The sequence below is a fragment of the Bos indicus x Bos taurus genome, chromosome 21, assembly GCF_003369695.1.
Source record: "Bos indicus x Bos taurus breed Angus x Brahman F1 hybrid chromosome 21, Bos_hybrid_MaternalHap_v2.0, whole genome shotgun sequence".
Lineage (NCBI taxonomy): Eukaryota > Metazoa > Chordata > Mammalia > Artiodactyla > Bovidae > Bos > Bos indicus x Bos taurus.
The window spans coordinates 32,575,286-32,595,388 of record NC_040096.1 but is presented as its reverse complement, the minus strand read 5'-3'; the positions used below and the strand labels follow the sequence as shown (position 1 = coordinate 32,595,388).

The window sequence follows — 20,103 nt, the reverse complement described above, 5'->3', positions numbered from 1 at the left end:
GAATTTTCCATAGTTTGTTGTGATTCACACAGTCAAAAGCTTTTATGTAGTCAATGAAGCAGAAGTAGATGTTTTACTGGAACTCTCTTGCTTTTTCAGTGATCCAGAAGATGTTGGCAATTTGATTTCTGGTTCCTCTGCCTTTTCTAAATCCTTGAGCATCTGGAAGTTCACAGTTCACATACTGTTGAAGCCTGGCTTGGAAAATTTTGGGCATACTTTACTAACATGTGAGATGAGTACAGTTTTGCGGTAGTTTGAACATTCTTTGTCATTTGCCTTTCTTTGGGATCGGAATGAAAACTGACCTTTTCCAGTCCTGTGGTCACTGCTGAGTTTTCCAAATGTGCTGGCATATTGAGTAAAGCACTTTCACGGCATCATCTTTTAGGATTTGAAATAGCTCAGCTGGAATTCCATCACCTCCTCTAACTTTGTTCGTAGTGATGCTTCCTAAGGCCACTTGACTTCGCATTCTAGGATGTCTGGCTCTAGGTGAGTGATCACACCGTTGTGATTATCTGGGTTGTGAAGATCTTTTTTATATAGATCTTCTGTGTATTCTTGCCATGTCTTCTTAATATCTTCTGCTTCTGTTAGATCCATACCATTTCTGTCCTTTATTGTGCCCATCTTTGCATGAAATGTTCCCTTGGTATCTTTAATTTTCTTGAATAGATCTCTAGTCTTTCCCATTCTATTGTTTTCCTCTATTTCTTTGCATTGATCACTGAGGAAGGCTTTCTTATCTCTCCTTGCTATTCTTTGGAACTCTGCATTCAAGTGGGTATATCTTTCCTTTTCTTCTTTGCCTTTTGCTTCTCTTCTTTTCACAGCTATTTGTAAGGCCTCCTCAGACAACCATTTTGCCTTTTTGCATTTCTTTTTCTTGGGGATGGTCTTGATCCCTGTCTCCTGTACAATGTCACGAACCTCTGTCCATAGTTTTTCAGGCACTCTATCTATCAGATCTAGTCCCTTAAATCTATTTGTCACTTCCACTATAATCACAAGGGATTTGATTTAGGGCGTATATGAATGGTCTAGTGGTTTTCCCTACTTTCTTCAATTTCAGTCTGAATTTGGCAATAAGGAGGTCATGATCTGAGTCATGGTCAGCTCCAGGTCTTGTTTTTGCTGACTGTATAGGGCTTCTCCATCTTTTGCTGCAAACAATATAATCAGTCTGTTTTTGGTATTGACCAGCTGATGATATCTATGTGCAGAGTCTTCTCTGGTGGTGTTGGAAGAGGGTGTTTGCTATGACCAGTGCATTCTCTTGGCAGTACTCTATTAGCCTTTGCCCTGCTTTATTCTGTACTGTAAGGCCAAATTTGTCTGTTACTGCAGATATTTCTTAGACACTCACATTTGTCATTTTATTAAATTCATATCCAAATGTGATCATGGAACTTTAAAAGTAATTTAAATGTGTAACATAGTAAACCTAGGTTTAAGTAAAATATTTTAATTTTAGCTCTGTTGCACTAAAAATGGATAGGTTTCATTGCCAGTCATTAAAAGGTGATATGGCATGAGACATGCAGATGTATTTACTCAGTAGTAGTTTTTCGATCACTCTCTAGGACCTGTAAGAGAAATGAGGGGTATATCTACGTTAGAAACATAAGGGGCAAAAAGATCACAGGATTCCATTCTCAATTCTGCCACTGAATGGTTGGCAAAGCTGTTAACTATTTGTATGTACAGTATGTTGTATTTATTAATTGTGGAAAGCTTTATTCTATTCATATGCTGAATAAAAAGAGACTCTGCCTTGAGTGTAAAGACTATGTCTTATTAGCACAATGCCTAGCATGAAATGGATACTCAGATGGTTGTTGAATGAAGGAGTTACATAAAATACTTGACTGTTACATTAAGACATAAAGAGTTATTTAGCTTGCTCAAGTAACCTTAAGGTATTAAAAACTTTGTGTAATTCAGATTTAGGGCAAAGTAAAATAACTGTGTGTTAACATTCTCATTTTAGCCTAAGCCAAACAAACAATGGACTTCCCTGGTGGCTCAGATAGTAAAGAATCTGCCTGCAATGCAGGAGACCAGGGTTCCATCCCTGGAGGAGGGCATGGCTCAGATGATGAAGAATCTGCCTGTGATGTGGGAGACTCAGGTTCAATCCCTGGGTTGGGAAAATCCCCTGGAGAAGGAATGACAACTCACTCCAGTATTCTTACCTGGAGAATTCCACGGACAGAGGAGCCTGGCAGACTACAGTCCATGGGGTCACAAAGAATCATGACATGACTGATTGACTAAGACTTTCACTTTCAAACAAACAATACTACTCTTAAAAACATGATCCTTATCTTTCAAGTAATTCATAATCCTGTCCTCTATGAGTAGTCAAGAATGCTATTCAGGAATCAGGCTGCCTGAATTTGAATCTTGGCTCAACTGATTACTATCCATGGGATCTGAAGTTGGTTTAACTGTGCTTCAGTTTCCTCATTTGTAAAATGGGAATAATAATATAACTACTTGATGGAATTGTGAAGTGAGATAACAATATGTAGCAAGCACATGTTTGATATATAGTATTCAATTAATTTTAACTGTTATTCTAAAAATGTTGAGAGACTAATATTTTAAAATTTTGCATTTTCTAGAAAATAATGTTTGCTGAGTGATAGCTAAAGGGAAAATAAAAAGAAAACTCTGTGAACAAGAAAAGAAGACTGATGGAAAATAAACTTATAGTAATGTGTTGAAACTATGAAAGATAGGTTTTCTACTTTTTGCTACGTCTATTTTTCCCCTCTTCATTTGCTTAGCAGATTTTTATTAACTATTTTACTATAAGACACTGGGCTTTCATGAGCATATTACTTTTTAAGAGTCAACATTGCATTGTGGTTAAGAACATGAATTCTGGACCCAGATTGCCTGAGATTGAATCATCTTGGGGAAATTACTCTCTATGCCTGAGTGTTCTCATCTGTGAAATTGGGATATTGATGGTACCTACCTCAGAGAGTTCATGAGCTAATAATTGAACAGTGTTTAAAATAATGCATGGGGTGTAGTAAATGTCTTGTGTTGTTGAATAAAATAAAGAATGGTAGAAATATAACATTTGAAAATTAATGAAAGATTTTAGCTTTATAGGTTCATCCATACTCAGTAGACTATTTGTTTTCTTATAGTTGAGAAAAGTTTTCCTCTTAATCCCCTGGGTCTGCCTCCATGGTAGAGAAGCAGGAAAACAGTTTTCTTGTAAATCCTTTATATGATAGGAGCACTTTTCATAGTTTAGAATTAGGTTCCCCCCCACCCCCACCAATAATTTTCATAAGAGATTGAGTTACTTTTGTTATTACAAGACAAGATGCCGTGATGTACCTCTTAAATATTTTGAAATAATGAGTTGAATATTTCAAATGCCGAGAAACTGCCTTCTTCCCAGGTGTGAAACAATTTTTATAGATTTTATTTGGGTATGAAGTAGGAGTAATTGTGGGAGTTTGTGTGAAAGATTTAAGGCATTGGAGAAGCAATAAAATGTATTTTCCTGATGTCAGTTCTCTCTTTGACTTGAAAAATTGTTTTTGCAGCAATATCCCTTGACTGTTTTTCAGCATTTGCCTTTGAGGACTGGCTGCATTCACAATGTTAAACCTCACAACTAAATACTTCAGATGGACTGCCATTTCTTAATTCAGCTATGGTCCTGACCTGAAGTTAAAAGAGGTTGTTGGCTTCCAGATTCAATGAGGAAGTTAATAATAAGGAGAGAAGAGGATCCTGTAGTTTGATGATCTTTTTCTTCTGTATAGATTAAGACAAAGTTTACATTGTTTCTTATATACCCCTTTCCTCACATATGTTGCTTGTGGAATGATAGCATCAGTGAATATGTAAATTATGCTATCAGCAGTCTAGAAATAATATGGTAGTTCCTAATTTAGGAAGTTGAACTTTAATTATTGACTTAGATTTTATTTCACATGTAAATGTTTATTAAACACGCAAATAAAGTTTGAATTCTATTATAAATGCAACTTGTAGTTCTGTTGTCAGTTTTGCATTCCAAAAGTCTATTAAAAAAACTCATCATCTAGAAAAGGGAGTGTTTTATAATGTTTTGTAAAAGGCAAAAAAAAAAAAAGCTGCATGAATGTTAATCCTCTCTTCTCTTATCTCCTATAGGACTACATGGTCTGGGTTTTTATGAACTAGCTCTCTGACTAGGAAACTCAATCCTACTATACGGATTTCCCTCTAATTTTCTCTCTCTTGGCTTCAGATTTGAAGTAGAGTTTGGTATTATCTATTACAGATTATCTATTATCTATACATCTTTAAATTTTATGATAAAAAAGTTAGCTTTTAAAAACAACAGTTTCAGATATACAACCTTATAATTTGATATCTATATATACTACAGAGTGATCACCATCACAAGTCTAGTTCCGTTCATTACCATTCAATTGACTCCCTTCACCCACTTCCTTTACCCACCCCTTAACCCCTTTCCCCTCTGTTCTCTATATTTTTGAGTTTGTTTTGTTATATTTTGTTTATTTTTTTGTTTTCTTAGATTCCACGTATGAGTGAAATCATATAGTATTTTTCTTTTTTCGTCTAACTTATTTCACTTGGTATAATACCTTTGTGGTCTATCCATGTTGTCACAAATGGCAGGATTCCATTTTTTTTCCATGGTGAGTTAATAGTCCATTTTATATGTATTTGTGCTGTATCTTTATTCATTCATCAGTGGACAGTTGTTTCCATATATTGGCTACTGTGAATAGTACAGCAGTGAAGTGTATACAGTAGTACAGCAGTACCTGGCTGTGTGTATATATATATCTTTTCAATTAGTGTTTTTATGTCTGTCGGTGGGGAATAGCTGAGTCATACAGTAGTAGTATTAAGTTGTTTTTGTTTTTGTTTTCAGAAATCTCCATAATGTTCTCCACAGTGGGTCCACCAATTTACAGTCCCATTAGCATAGTACAAGGATTCCCTTTTCTCCACATCCTGTCCAACATTTGTTGTTTCTTGTCTTTTCAATGACAGCCATTTTAACAGATGTGAAATAATATCTCATTGTGGTTTTTGATTTGCATTTTCCTCACAGTGATGTTGAACATCTTTCTGTTTGCCTATTGGCCGTCTGTATGTCTTCTTTGGAAAAATGTAGTCAGATCCTCCTCCCATTTTTAAATCAGGCTTTTATAGGTTTGTTGTTGTTGTTCTTGTGTGAGTTCATTATATATGTTTTGGATATTAACCTCTTTTTGGATATGTGATTTGCAAATATCTTTCCCCATTCAGTAAGTTTCCTTTTTGTTTTGACGATGGTTTCCTAAAAGCAGAAGCTTTTTTAGATTGAATTCCCATTTGTTTATTTTTTCTTTTGTTTCCTTTGCCTTTGGAGTCAGAACACGTAAAATATTGCTAAGACTGGTATCAGTGAAGTTGCTGTTTTTGTTTTCTTCTAGAAATTTTATGATTTCAGGTCTCACATTCAAGCCTTTAATCCTATTTTGAGTTAATTTTTGTGTCTGATATAGGATAGTGGTCTTGTTTCATTCTTTTGCATGTGACTGTTCAGTTTTCCCAGTACTGTTTATTGAAGAGACTGTCCTTTCTCCACTGTATGTTCTTTACTCCCTTATCATAAATTAATTTCCCTATGTGTGAGTTTTTTCTGGTTTCTTAATTCTGTTCTGTTGATCTGTGTGTACGTTTTTGTGCCAGTACCATACCATTTTGATTACTAAAGCCTTGTAACATAGTTTGAAATCAAGGAGCATGAGATTTCCAGCTTAGTTTTTTCTCAGTGTTATTTGACTATTTGTGATTTTTTTTGTGTTTCCATGCAAATTTTAGAATTATTTGCTTTAGTTCACTGAAATGTGCTGTTGAAATTTTGATAGGGATTGTATTGAATTTGTAGATTGCTTTGGAGGATTAAAAAGAACATTTTAACAATATCTGTTCTTTAAATCTATGAATACAGAATATCTTTCCTCTGTGTGTGTGTGTGTGTCTTCTTCAGTTTTTTTCTCTATGTCTTATATTTTTCATTGTACAGGTGTTTCACCTCCTGGTTAAATTTATTTCTGGGTATTTTATTCTTTTTGATTCTGTTGTAAATGAGATCATTTCCTTCATTTCTCTTTCTTATAATTTGTTATTAGTGTATAGAAATGTCACAGATTTCTGTGTATTGATCTTGTATCCTTTGACTTTACGGAACTTATTTATTAGTTCTACATGTTTTTACGTGGATTCTTAGGGTTTTTTGTATATAGTATCATGTCATCTACCAAATAGTGATAGTTTTACTTCTTCCTTTCTACTTTGGATGACTTATATTTCTTTTTCTTGCCTAATTGCTATGGCTAGAACTTCCACTTTTAATTTATTTTTCTTGCCTAATTGCTATAGCTAGGACTTTGGCCACCTGATGCAAAGAGCTGACTCCTTGGAAAAGACTCTGATGCTGGGGAAGGTTGAGGGCAGGAGGAGACGGGGATGACAGAGAATGAGATGATTGGATGGCATCACTGACTCAATGAACATGAGTTTAAACTCCAGAAGATGGTGAAGGACAGGGAAGCCTGGCATGCTGCAGTCCACAGGGTTGCAAAGAGTAGACACGATTGAGTGACTGAATAACAAAAACTTCTGATACTATGTTGAATAAAAGTGGCAAGAGTAGGCATCCGTGTCTTGTTCCTGGCCTTAGAGGAGAAGCTTTCATCTTTTCACCATTGAGTAGGATATTAGCGCGGCTTTGTCATATATGGCCTTTGTTGTGTGGAAGTAAATTCCCTCTATGTTGAGAGTTTTTTTTTTTATCATAAATAGATCTATTGAGATGATCATATGATCTTTATCCTTCATTTTGTTAATGTATCATGTTGATTGATTTTGTATATGTCCAAGCATCTTTGCATCTCTAGACTAAATCCCACTTAACCATGGTATAGGATCCTTTTAATGTATTGTTGGATTCAGTTTGCTAGTATTTTGTAGCATATTTTTGCATCTATGTTAATCAAGGATACTGGCCTTTAATTTTCTTTTTTTTTTTCTTTCTTTTTTTATATTGTTGTTGTCTTTGGTTTTGGTATCATAGTAATGCTGGCTTTGTAAAATGAGTTTGGAAGGTTTTCCTCCTATTCAGTTTTATTTGGATAGTTTGGGAAGGGTAGTCTTCTTTGAATATTTTATAGAGTTTACCAGTGAAGCTGCCTGGTCTTGGACTTTTGTTTGTTGGGAGATTTTTGATTACTGTTACAATCTTCTTGTTAGTAACTGATCCATTCAGATATTATAATTCTTTATGATTCATGCTTGGAAGATTATGTTTCTAGGAATTTATCATGTCTTCTAGTTGTCCCATTTGTGGACATTGTTCATAGTAGTCTCCTATGATCCTTTGTATTTTGTGTTATCAGCTGTAACTTCTCTTTTATCTCTGATTTAATTTGAATTCTGTCTTGAGTTCTTGGTTAGTCTTGCAAAAGGTTTGTTGATATTGCTTATCTTTTCTAAGAACCACTTTTTAGTTTCATTGATATTAAAAATTTTTTATTCTATTTCATTTATTTCTTTTTTTTCCATTACCAAAATCATTTTTATTTAATATTTGTATTCAAAGTAAGAAAACTACTTTTATAGAATACTTTTTTTTCATTTTGTAACAAAAGCATTTTGGTTTCAAAACTTGTCTGTCCAATTTAAGTACATGATTGTGGCAACTCAGTACTAGTGTTCTTCAAACTTTTCTTTTACATTTAGAGGATTTACATAATCTGAATTACAGTTAAATTCTGCATATTGATTCATTTGGAAAATGTGTAGCTATTTGTATTATGAAGAGTTTCCACTTGAACATAAATTCTTGTACATGTCTTGCTAGATCACAAATAAGCTTTTCCTTTCTTTGGTGCTACAAATTCCACTTTTTCAAATGCAGTGTCATATTGATAAATTATGTAAACTACACAGCCATTTTTTCTGTCTTAGATTATTGAACATTTGGTAAGCATGTTTTTTGTTCAAGAAAATTTTCAATTAACAGTACAGTAAATCTTTATAGCATTTGTACATAACACAACCAACAAAAATTGGCAGAGAACACAAGATCATTAAATTCATTATTTCATTTATTTCTAAACTGATCTTTATTATTTCATTCCTTCCACTGATTTTGAGCTGCATTTGTTCTTTTTCTAGTTCCTTTAGGTGTGAAGTTAGATTGTTGATTTATTTTGTTGTTGATTTGTTTCTTGAGGTAAATCTGTATTGCTATAAACTTTTCTCTTAGAACTGCTTTTGCTGCATCCCATAGATTTTGATATGTCAGGTTTCTGTTTTCATTTATCTCTAGGTATTTTTTTTATTTCTTCTTTGATTCCTTTGTGACCCATTGGTTGTTCAGTTGTGAGTTCTTTAATCTCCATGTTTTTGTGTTTTTTTCCCTTTTTTTTTTTCTTGTGATTGTGTTCTAGTTTCATAGCACTATAATCAGAGAAGGTGCTTGACATGATTTCAGTCTTCTTGAATTTAGTGAGATTTGGTTTGTGACCTGATATGTGATCTGTCCTGGAGAACGTTCCCATGTGCTTTTGAGAATTTGTATTCTGCTTTTGGATGCAGTGTTCTATGTCCATTAAGCAAATCTGGTTTAATATATCATTTAGTTTCATTGTTTTCTTATTGATTTTCTTTCTGGATGGTCTATGCAGTGATGTAAGTAGAGTGCTAAGTTCTCTAGTATAATTATATTGCCTTCAGTTTCTCTCTAAGTTCATTAATATTTGCTTTATATATATCATGGTGCTTCTGTGTTATGTGCATATATATTTATAAATGTTGTATCTTCTTGCTAAATTAACCCCCATCATTATTATGTAATGCTCTTCTTTGTCTTTTATTGAAATATTAGTTTTGAAATCTATTTTGTCAGAAAGTATAGCTACTCCAGCTTTCTTTTCACTCCTATTAGCCAAGGAATATCTTTTTCAACCCTTCACTTTCAGTCTCTATGTGTCTTTTCTTCTGAAGTGACTCTGGTAGGCTACATATAGATGGGTCTTGTTTTTTCATCCATTCAGCCACTCTTTGTCTTTTGATTGACAAATTTAGTCCATTTACTTTTAAAGTAATTATTGATGGATATGTACTTATTGCCATTTTGTTAAATGTTCTGTAGTTGGTTTTATAGTTCTTCTTAGCTCCTTTCTTCTCTTCTGTCTTCTTTTGTGTTTTGGTGGTTTTCTTTAGTATTTTATTATTCTTTTTTCATGTTCTTTTGTGTGTGTACTATACTTTTTTGTGTGTGTGTGGTTGCTGAAAATTTCACATATGACATCCTAGGTAAGTAGCAGCCAGTTTTAGCAAGGCTTTGGAATTTGTTCCAGTTTATCTTTTTACCCCTTCCCTCTGATGTTTTATACTTTTGATGATACATTTTCTATCTTATTTTATACATCCCTTAAGATTATAAGTTTTACTCTTGCTACTTGTCTTTTAACTTTCATGCTTGCTTTATAAGTGATTGATTCACCATTTTTATTATGTATTTGGCCTTTTCCAGTGAGATTTTTACTTTCATGTGTTTTCTCATTATTGATTATTTCCAAATCTTTTCAGGTTAAAGAAGTCTTTTAAATATTTCTTTTAGGGCTGGTTTAGTGATGATGATTCCTTTAGCTTTTGCTTATCTAGGAAACCCTTGATCTCTCCTTCAATTCTGAATAATAACCTTATTGGGTAGACAATTTTGGTTGGAAATTTTTCCTTTTCAGCACTTTGAATATGTCATGCTACTTCCTTCTGGTTGAAGGAAGTTTTTACTGAAAAATCTGCTAAAAATCTTATGGCATTTCCCTCATATATAGCAAGTTGTTTTTCTCTTGCTGCTTGTAGGATTCTCTCTCTATCCTTAACTTTTGCCATTTTAATTGTAATGTATCTTTGTGTGTGTCTCTTTGGCTTGAGCTTATTTGGAACTCTCTGGCCTTGCTGAACCTGAATGTCTATTTCTTTCCTCAGATTAGGGATATTTTCAGTCACTCTTTCTTCAAATAATTTTTGGGGCCTTTTCTTTGTCTCTTCTTCTAGGAGTTGAAGATTAACAAATGTATCTCCCTCACCTATGGGCAATGGACTTTATTGTTTTTTCACAGGTTTTCAGGTCTAGTCAATTTATGGATGAGCCATTTAAGACTATGTTTTCTGTTCTGTAGTTTTCCTGGGCATATTCTCTGTTAATTTTCAAAGCCAGGTCTTTGCAGGACCTAGGAGTTGGTTTGCTTGATATGGAGCTTGTATCTCTTGCTCCTGAGGGAAATGATTTGTTCCTTGATGATCCCTCCCAATTGTGAATCACTGAGTGTGGGGTGTGGGTTTTTTCTTTGGTGAGACTGTGTCTCTATCTATCTTCACAATCTCTTGCTGTTCTTTTATCCTTTGTTGAGGAGGTTCTGTTTATCCAGTTTTTAGGTCCCTTTCTGTTGGAATTATTCCATATGTAGCTATAGATTTGTTGTGTTCATCAGAGGAGGAGAGTTTAGGATCTTCCTACATCTCCACCTTCAACCCTGTCAATGTAGAAAAAATTGGGAAAATATAGAATAAGTGAAAAAGAGGAAATCTGTTACTCTACCATCCAGGGACAACTGGTACTAATAATTTGTTGCCTCACCCCACCTCCTTTGTTGTGCATGTATTACTTTTCAACATACCTAATTGACATCATACTGTTTATTGTAGAGGTATCATTAATGTATCAGATTAGTCAGTGCAGTAATCTGGTCATGCTGTGAGAAGCAGGCAGGGCTAAGACTGGCTGAGGAGACAGTACATTCATGCTCTATAGGAGGTTCTTTTCATTTAGAGGAATTGGTGTATTTCTCTTTTTCATATTGCTAAACTAAATTTGAATAACTTTACAAGCATGTTTGAAGCATCTCTACCTTTTATAATTTTATATCCTTTTTTTTTCTGATAACATTTTCCCATATCAGAAAATCCTATATCTATATCCCCCTCCCTTTTGAACCTCCCTCCCATCTCCCTTCCTATCCCACCTCTCCAGGTTGATACAGAGCCCCTGTTTGAGTTTCCCAAGTCATACAGCAAATTCCCATTGGCTATCTATTTTACATATGGTAATGTAAGTTTCCATGTTACTCTCTCCATACATTTCACCCTCTCCTCCTGTCTCCCCATGTCCATAAGTCTTCAATATAAAAAAATTTTGAGCTGTTTTAGTCTTGTTTTTCTTACTAAGTCTTCAAATTCCAGTTTATATTTTCCACTTACGGCACATCAATTCAGACTAGCCATGTTTCAAGTGCTCTGTAGCCACATGTGGCTAGTTTTAGCACAGTCCTAGAGCATATAATTTTCTCCATAAGATGTGATAAAATAGCACTTTCCAGGTACTCTACAAGAGAAGAAAGCAGCAAAGCAAGGTTGCACTATGGATGTTGAGCTCTCATTTTGGTGTCTCGTGAAATTTTAAAACTTTGTCTCAATAAAATTACACATTCTTTTATTTATGGATCTTCATGTTACACATGCTAAGTTGCTTCAGTTGTGTCTGACTCTTTGTGACCTTGTTGACTAGCCCACCAGGCTCTTCTCTCCATGGGATTCTCCTGGCAAGAATACTGGAATGAGCTGCTGTACCCATTTTTAGGGGATCTTCTCAACCCAGGGATCAAACCTGTGTCTCTTAAGTCTCCTGCATTGGTAGGCTGGCTGTTTACCACTAGTGCCACTTAGGAAGCCCTCGTGTTACACAATAATGCTAAATTTGTAGTCGTCCAAAGGTTTGCTAGGTATAATACTTGAAGTTAATTCTCAGATAGTCAATAAAATCAATTCCTACTAAGGATTTTGGATAACAAAGAGTTTGCAAGAGTTTAAGTCCTGAAGAGAAATATATTTTTATTAATCATGTACAGAAAACCTTTATGAAGTCAGGAACAAAGACATATAAACATTTATGTATTACATATGCACATGTAACTTATATATCTGTGTACACACACATACATATATATTTATCATAATTCTTATCATTACTTTTAAGGAACAGTAGCAATTAAAATCATTCTTTTCTTTCTAAAGTGAATTTGTGACATGGTAAGAAAGATGTGGCATGATTAGAGGTTAGTGGTATAAATTGAATGTATAAAGTAGAATATTAAAAATGCTTTGCTTTTAATTTGTGATCATAGGAAAAAAATTTCTTAACATCTATAAGCTTTTATTTTGTTCTGTAAAAATGGAGATAAGATTTTAATGTGGAGGCTGCTTTTTTTTCTCAATCTGATTTTTATTAACAAGTTGGATGAAGGAAGCCTAGAGGGATATACCTTATGCATTTACAAATGAATATTGAATAAATACACTAAATATTGAATTCAAAAGTTGAATATATGTATAAGAACTTTCTAAACTGAGAGTCCTACAAATGGAAGCTACTGAACTTGGTTTGTATTATTTCTTATTATTTAAGGTATTTACTGGAATGTGAGAAGTATAATAATATTTGCCTTGTACAAACCATAGATAGGACTCTCTGTTGTGGTTGTATTTTTCCTTACCATTAATATTTTATCAGATTTTATCTTAAACATTAGATATATGTCTAAAATCTAGGGATTCCCTGGTGGCTCAGGGGTAAAGAATCCGCTTGCCAGTGCAGGAGACACAGGTCTGATCCCTGTCTGCAAAGATCCCACATGCTATGAAGCAACTAGGCCCAGGCGCCACAGCTACTGAGTCTGTTGTCTAGAGCCTGGGATCTGCAACTACTGAAGTCCACACACCTTGAGCCCATGCTCTGCAACAAGAGAATCCACTGCCGTGAGAAGCCCACGCACTGCAACCAGAGAGTAGCTCCCTCTTGCCACAGCTAGCAAAAAGCCCACACAGCAGTGAAGACCCAGCACATCCCCCCACCAAAAAAGGTCTAGCACTTAAGCATCTTTACATCTGTTAATAGTATATATGCAGTTAGAAATTTTGTTGTTATTGTGAGATGGACATGACTTTTTACTGTACCCAGTCTTAAAGCTCATCCTGATCGAGACAAATGCAAGCTCATTGGATGCCAAAATTGTTTTGGAAGCAAAGTAGCAATATATAAACTTTCTGTAATTGCACACTTACTCGGTCATCTGTAGCAACTGAAAATTTGGCTATTTCCCATTTTTAGGGTACATTTCCCCATTTTTAGAGATATTTCTCATTCTTAGGATGTATTCATTTTTTCCTGTTAGGAATGAAGTAAGCAAGCCGCATGTGAGATAGCATGTGTAGTGTGACATATGCCTTGTTGTTTTCTGGGTGTGAGTGAGGAACTTTAGGGAGAAATTGAATGTTGGCAGTGTATGAGGACACTGAACTAAACGATACTGTCTGAAAGTAGTTGGCACACTTTTCTGTTTTTATTATACTCCACTTCTACCTTCACCTCAAACCTTTGAGTATCTTTGAATATTTGGAACAGAAAGATAACCCAATCATACTTGATTTTTTCCCCTCCTTTTTCTTTTTTAAATTTTATTTTTAAACTTTACAATATTGTATTAGTTTTGCCAAATATCGAAATGAATCCTCCACAGGTATACCTGTGTTCCCCATCCTGAACCCTCCTCCCTCCTCCCTCCCCATACCCTCCCTCTGGGTCGTCCCAGTGTACCAGCCCCAAGCATCCAGTATCGTGCATCGAACCTGGACTGGCGACTCGTTTCATACATGATATTATACATGTTTCAATGCCATTCTCCCAAATCTCCCCACCCTCTCCCTCTCCCACAGAGTCCATAAGACACTCTCAGTGTCCCTTTTGCTGTCTCATACACAGGGTTATTGTTACCATCTTTCTAAATTCCATATATATGCGTTAGTATACTGTATTGGTGTTTTTCTTTCTGGCTTACTTCACTCTGTATAATAGGTTCCAGTTTCATCCATCTCATTAGAACTGATTCAAATGTATTCTTTTTAATGGCTGAATAATACTTCATTGTGTATATGTACCACAGCTTTCTTATCCATTCATCTGCTGATGGGCATCTAGATTGCTTCCATGTCCTGGCTATTATAAACAGTGCTGCGATGAACATTGGGGTACACGTGTCTCTTTCCCTTCTGGTTTCCTCAGTGTGTATGCCCAGCAGTGGGATTGCTGGATCATAAGGCAGTTCTATTTCCAGTTTTTTAAGGAATCTCCACACTGTTCTCCATAGTGGCTGTACTAGTTTGCATTCCCACCAACAGTGTAAGAGGGTTCCCTTTTTTGCACACCCTCTCCAGCATTTATTGCTTGTAGACTTTTGGATCGCAGCCATTCTGACTGGCGTGAAATGGTACCTCATAGTGTTATTAAGAGGTATATGCAGTGATAGTGTAGACCACTTGGCCAAATGAAAAATGAGTGATCTGTTGATTAAATGAAATGATTTGCTTCAGTACAAGGCAGGGAAGAGATACTTGCTCCTTCTCTTCCCTTGTTGATCTTTTCCCCCTAATGGCTAGAAGTGCATTTTTAAAGCAATTCTGATATGCAAAATTCTCTGCTTATTTCTATTCCATTCTAAATTTACTCTTTGGTACCATGCTCTGGCACATGGGAAAGAGAGTTGAAATCTTGTCCTTTTTCTTTGATTTCATTTCTTATGTATCTTGCATCTGCTCATTCTTAGCTTAGAAAATACTAATAATAATTGGTTAAAATAAGAAGTTCATTTCATGACTGCTTGTTGTAATCTAGTCCTGAATAGTTTTTTTTTTTTTTTAATTAGGCCCTTAAAAGTTCCAATCTAGATCAGCAAAATTTCCCAATAACAGTAAACTGGCATATTTAATATATACCAAATTGTAGCTCATGCATTTGACAATATGCTCTGCATTAAGTTTTGGTTCTTTGATGTTAGTGTCTGGCTGATGGAAGTTCAAATGAATAATAATCTATGAAAAATTAAAAAAATATGTTCCTTGCTGATTTGGGAATGTAGTTGAGCCATTAGCTACAACTTTTGCATTGAGTTTTTAAAGAAGCAGAAAAGGAAAATGATTTTAGTTGCATGAACTAGTTCTTTTGAAACCCTTAGCAGTTATTTTATGACTAGAGCAGATTGACTCTCATGGTGATATTTCCATTTCTGGTCTTTAGATATCATTTCTGAGAAGATATTGAAAGAGTAAGAAGACAATATATTCTTAGGGTTTAGCGCTACAGTTGAACCCCTGCTTGAATTGACAGCAGATTGAACTGTTCAGAGGAAAAGAAATGGTATGTATATATAGCAAGACTTTTCTCTAGGGAAGAAAAAAGAGATGCTCATTTTTATAAGGTGATTATTTTGGAGACAGTAGTTTGCAGTTTGAGGATATCTGTAAAGCACATTTATAATAAATGAATTACAGGTTATTTATGAAAGCAGTTTTTATAGTGTCTAACCTAGTTCTGGGCTTCCCTGGTACCTCAGCTGGTGAAAAATCCACCTGCAATGCATGAGACCCCGGTTCAATTCCTGGGTTGGGAAAATCCCCTGGAGAAGGGATAGGCTACCCACTCCAGTATTCATGGACTTCCCTGGTGGCTCTGATGGTAAAGAATATGCCTGCAATGCGGGGAGACTTGTGTTCAGTCCCTGGGTTGGGAAGATCCCCTGGAGGAGGGCATGGCAACCCACTCCAGTATTCTTGCCTGGAGAATCCCCATGGACAAAGGAGCCTGGCAGGCTACAGTCCATTGGGGCGCAAAGAGTCAGACATGAGACTGAGTGACTAAGCACAACCTAGTTCCAGTACCTATTCTAAGGTATTTTTAAATACGTCAAATATTTTGAAAATAGTATAGGATTTCTTTCTCTGATCTACTCCTTTTAGAGTTTAATTTTTCCAAGTTCTTGCCACTTATTATATAATGTAAGTATTTTGTTGGGTCTAAATGTTATTTCACATTTCTCCTTAAGAAGACATGCAGATGGCCAAAAAGCACATGAAAAGATGTTCAAGATTGCTAATTTGTAAAGAAATACAAATCAAACCTACAATAAAGCATCACTTCACACCAGTCAGAATGGTCATCTTTAAAAAGTCTACAAACAATAAATGCTGGAGAGGGTGTGTGTAGAAAAGGGAACCTTCCTACACTGTTGGTGGCAATGTAAATTGGTACAGCCACTACAGAGAACAGTATGGAGGTTCCTTAAAAAACTAAAAACAGAGCTACCGTATGATCCTGCAATCCCACTCCTGGGTATATATCTGTAGAAAACCATACTTTGAAAAGATACATGCACCCCAGTGTTCATTGTAATGCTCTTTACAATAGCCAAGACATGGAAGCAACCTAAATGTCTGTCAACAGATGAATAGATAAAGATGCAGTACATATATACAATGGAATATTACTCAGTCATAAAGAAGAATGAAATAATGCCATTTGCAGCAACATGGATAGACCTAGAGATTATCGATAATCTCTAGGTCTATCCATGTTGCTGCAAATGGCATTATTTCATTCTTCTTTATGACTGAGTAATATTCCATTGTATATATGTACTGCATCTTTATCTGAAGTAACTTAGCATAGCAAAGGCGATACAGGTGAACTTATTTACAAAACAGAAACAAATGCACAGACAAAGAAAACAACCTTATGGCTGCCAAAGAGGGAAAGTGAGGGGAGGGATAAATTAGGAGGGTAGGATTAACATACATACTACTGAGTATAAAATAATCAACAGGAACCTACTATATAGCACAGGGAACTCCACTCAATATTCTGCAATAACCTATATGGGAAAAGAATAAAACATATGTGCATATACAACTAAATTGCTTTACTGAACACCTGAAACTAATACAACATTGTAAAATCAACTATATTCCAACACAAAACAAAAATTATATTAAAAATGCTATGTTATTTATTCTGACTATTCAAATAAGATTGCTTCTTTCTGTAGGAATGTTAAGGACAAAATACCTAGTATTGGATGTTTATCTGGTTTTAGAGACAGTTTGGGAGAAGGCAATGGTACCCCACTCCAGTACTGTTGCCTGGAAAATCCCATGGATGGAGGAGCCTGGTAGGCTGTAGTCCATGGGGTCGCTAAGAGTCAGACACGACTGAGCAACTTCACTTTCACTTTCCGCTTTCATGCATCGGAGAAGGAAATGGCAACCCACTCCAGTGTTCTTGCCTGGAGAACCCCATGGACGGAGAAGCCTGGTAGGCTGCAGTCCATGGGGTCGCATAGAGTCGGACACGACTGAAGCGACTTAGCAGCAGCAGCAGCAGCAGCAGCAGCAGAGACAGTTTAGAAATTTTTAAAAATTAAACAATAGATGAATATCTCAGAAGAAATTAAGTGATGCTGCAATATATATAGAAAAATGAGCCAAATTCCTCCTGCATGTCTCTCCCTTTCTTTATTTGCCACCTAGGGTAACCACTGCAGTGTTTAATATCCAGATCTTCTATTCTGTGTGTGTGTGCAGTCTTATTTTGTCTCTATATTTTTAACATATCTCATACATTGTTCTGTGTTCTGTCCTCTAGGTCAATAAGGAATATCTTTTTCATGTCAGTACATATAGTTTTGAGTTATTCTTTAACTGCTACACAGTATTCCTTAGCACTGAGTAGTAGTTTAAGTTTATTACATTTAAAAAAAATTAAAAATAGTGCTCTTGGAATAGACCCATTATGCACAAGCTTAGAGCTTTTAATCTGCAAATGGTGAAAACCATTATATTTCTCTATTTTTGTTTTCTATGTATGCAGAACACATTAAGTTTTTTTTTTTTAAATCAGAATTGTGAGAGGAAGCAAAAATTGATTAATCCATAGATGGATTATTTCAACTTCTTTTTAAAAATGCCTGGATTGTGTCATACTGTTTTAGGTACATGATTTAATGTCATTGAAACTGAGTTAGACTTGCGTCACTGAGTTCCCACATGGGGTTGAGAAGAACAAAAAAGATTACAGTTTTTCTGCAGTGAGACAGGATGGATAAAAGCAGCTTATATCTAAGCTATACACATCTTCACTGATGAATGTGACCAGAAAGCCCATCCATGAAGGTAGGAACCCTGTATTTTCCTGTTTAGTGTTAGATCCCCAGCACCTCCATAGCATGATAAAACACGAAGATGTATGAATGAGTGAATGAGTGCATAAATGCCACATATATGAAGCATGTTAGTCTTTGAGCCATGAGTTGAAAATAACCGGGCAGTTAGGGCTGCAGAGATTGGCCTTGAATTGAATTGGTATTAACACATCTATCATGCTGAGCACTTAAGCTTTTTAGTAAATGATCAGAAATTTGAGTTATTTTTGCTCTCCTACTATGCTTAACTTTCTTTTATAAGTATTGCTTCTGTTTTTTCATGTGGATTAGCATTATCTAACTTATTACCTAAGTTAGTTTTACTTAGGGAAACTTTGGCCAAACCGTTCAAAATAAACAGTCATGATGAGTAGTTTTTGGTGTGTCTCCCACCAGTAGTTCCTATTTTAATTTTCCTTGTATTAGTTTGAACACTGTTACTAACATTGTTAAGATATGGCAGAACTTAGGATTCTTTGCTAGTGATTTCCTTTTTCTATTTTGGGAACAGGTTCTAAAAAGAGATAAACAACCCAAGCTTCTGTGCCTTTGTCCTTTCCTTTTCTCTCTTCAGGAACTTGTAGGTGGGCACTGTTTTCCTAGCCTGAGGCAGAAACAGTGCCATCCAACTACATTGCTTTCATTTCAAGTTGGCATCAGCTTTGGCAGTAGTGCAGTAGTTTGGCCTGGTATTCTTAAGTTGTAGTTGAAAAGATTCCAGCATTCCTGCTATTCAAAGTAAATAGTGCCCCCTTACATCTTTTCCTCACATTTTTTTTCTTCCACTGAGAATTTAGGATGGTGCCAGCACCTTTTCCTCTTGTATTTGGAGTTGACCTTTATAGGTCCATTTAGACCCATATTTCTGTGACACTAGGAAATGAGCTCCATGATTGTGAGACCTCTTGTTCACAGGTGTATTCCAGCACTTAGAATACTGCCTGGATAGTATGTGAACAACCCTACCCAGAAGACTGAGTGACTCTTTAATGCGTAGAGCTTTTCAGAGCAAGGGATTGTGTTCCTATTCTTTTTGTGAAGCTTTGTTCATTCCTTATGGTCCAGCAATAGCATAATAGGGCTGGGCTGCCTCATAACCAATGCCATTTGCTGGGCTACTAAGAAAATTGCTATCGCTCAGCTTATCCAAGGATAAGGGGAGAGGTTCTAAATGAAGTTTTCTTCTGGGCCCTTGGACTTGGAATCCAAGGTCCCTGTGACATTAAACTAAATTCCTGGTGGAAGATTTTAGGGAGCCAGCTTTTTGGATGTATCCACAGAAGCAGAAGTTATTTTTTCGATTGCGCCATCAACTTGGTTGTTCAGCGTTTCTGGAATTACCCAGCGTACCTGTCTACTTGGTCATGTCCTAGCAAAACTGAGAAGCAGTTTATTTTTGTGTTTAAGAACTAAGGATCTGGAGCCAGACCTCCTTATTGGAATCTTGCACTGTCATTTCTCTTGTGTGCTGCTGCTGCTGCTGCTGCTGCTGCTGCGTGGCTTCAGTCATGTCCGACTCTGTGCAACCCCATAGACGGCAGCCCACCAGGCTCCTCCTCAGCCCACCTGGGATTCTCCAGGCAAGAACACTGGAGTGGGTTGCCATTTCCTTCTCCAATGCATGAAAGTGAAAGGTGAAAGTGAAGATGCTCAGTCGTGTCCAAGAGACCCCATGGAATGCAGCCCTCCAGGCTCCTCCGCCCATGGGATTTTCCAGGCAAGAGTACTGGAGTGGGGTGCCATTGCCTTCTCTTATGTGTAATCTTTAGCAAATTACTTATTTTGTGTCTCAGTTACCTTATCTGTAAAATGGGAATAAAATAGTACCTAATTCATAATGTCATTTGAGGATTAATATAGGCAAAGGGCTTAGAACTTAGCCTGGTATATAGCACCACTGTTCAATAAACTTTAATATTTACTTATCTGATGCCGAGAAAAATTCATACCTATTTTACTCATATTC

General features: G+C 35.9%; 1 protein-coding gene across 7 annotated transcripts in view; it reads left to right on the top strand.

Moving 5' to 3' along the window:
- The window catches only part of PEAK1 (pseudopodium enriched atypical kinase 1), a 313,556-nt gene that overhangs the window by 11,807 nt on the left and 281,646 nt on the right, over positions 1-20,103 (top strand). The window contains exon 2 of one of the 7 annotated variants that reach the window (XM_027521590.1): positions 15,182-15,301. The exons of the other annotated variants lie outside the window; for them this stretch is intronic. The gene's annotated coding sequence lies outside the window, so the exon portion shown is untranslated. The remainder of the gene's footprint in view (positions 1-15,181; positions 15,302-20,103) is intronic. 7 annotated transcript variants of the gene reach the window in all.